At 39.4% G+C, this 1,277-nt stretch overlaps 1 pseudogene; it reads right to left on the reverse strand.

Moving 5' to 3' along the window:
• Window positions 1–361: 361 nt before the first annotated feature.
• LOC105822240 lies at window positions 362–874 on the reverse strand (annotated as a pseudogene).
• Window positions 875–1,277: the final 403 nt, after the last annotated feature.

Genomic DNA, 1,277 nt, shown 5'->3' on the forward strand with positions numbered 1-1,277 from the left:
AGTGGTTTTTAAATGTAGCGCATCTTTCAAAGGAAAGAAGATTTCTAGAAAGAACAGAGGTAGAGCCAAGCCCAGATTTCTTCATATGGTCAGCAAAAGGGCAAAGGAAGACCTTTTCTACTGTTTTATAATTGACAAAGACAGGTGAATTCTTTATTAAAGAGGTCCCTAATTTTATTCCTGGAAGTCTTTGATTATGCCAATCTTCTGGTACAAATTAATAATCAAGAACTTCAAACAATTTTCTACCTTGTGGATGGTGGGAGTGTGTGGGGGGGCAGCAGGCAGACCACAGGGATAGGACTGAGGAGATTATTTCTTTTTTAATTTTAGCACTTTTTAATAAAAGTTGTATATACGATTACTCCATCTTCTAAATCGTTTCTTCCTTATATTTGCCTTTTCCCTTTCCTACTTGGCTAGATTTGCCTTTCTCTTCAAGGATTTTTTTTTTTTTTTGTGGTTTTCGTCCAGTTTTAGTCTAGTGACAACCACTCTGCTGGGGTGAATGCCCACATAGACGTGGAGAGCTGTGCCATTAGCCTTCCCCCCCAACCCCAACAATGTAGATGACATATTTCTTCTTGTAAACCTCAACTATTTTGAAAATGTACTGGCCTTTGTAGCATCCTTGTACTTCATCATCCACTTGGGTGGGCATCGATTGAACATTGCATTTCTGGCTCAGGTCTTTGGAGACCAGGGACGACATAGTCTTCCTGTGAATGTGGGAAGGTGCATTGAGATGCCTTTTATGGTTCTTGCTCCTATCAGAAGTAACAAAGCGATTGGACTTTGTCTTGGCTGCTACTGCTTCAGTGATGGTCACAAAAGGGAAGAGAAGATGGATTTTCAGAGCAGTTTTTCTAGCCATACTCTTTTGGTTTGCTTGAGTGTGTAGGTTTACCATTATAATCTGCACTCAGTCTTTTGTCTGGCCTATTGAATGTTTTTTCTTCTAAAAGCTAGGATTTGTAATTTTCACGAACTGGGAATCCTAGTTAGGCATTTACCTATATTCTTTTATTTTTTTAAAAAAATTTTTTATTTCAGCATATTACAGGTATACAAATGTTTAGGTTACATATATTGCCTTTGCCCCACCTGAATCAGAGCCTCAAGCATGTCCATCCCTCAGACGGTGTGCACCACACCCATTAGGTGTGAATATACCCATCCTCCCTGCCTCTCCACCTGCCCAACACCCAATGAATATTACTATCATATGTGCACATAAGTGTTCATCAGTCAATACCAATTTGATGGTGAGTACATGT

Source organism: Propithecus coquereli, unplaced genomic scaffold (assembly GCF_000956105.1).
Source record: "Propithecus coquereli isolate 6110/MARCELLA unplaced genomic scaffold, Pcoq_1.0 Scaffold118, whole genome shotgun sequence".
NCBI lineage: Eukaryota > Metazoa > Chordata > Mammalia > Primates > Indriidae > Propithecus > Propithecus coquereli.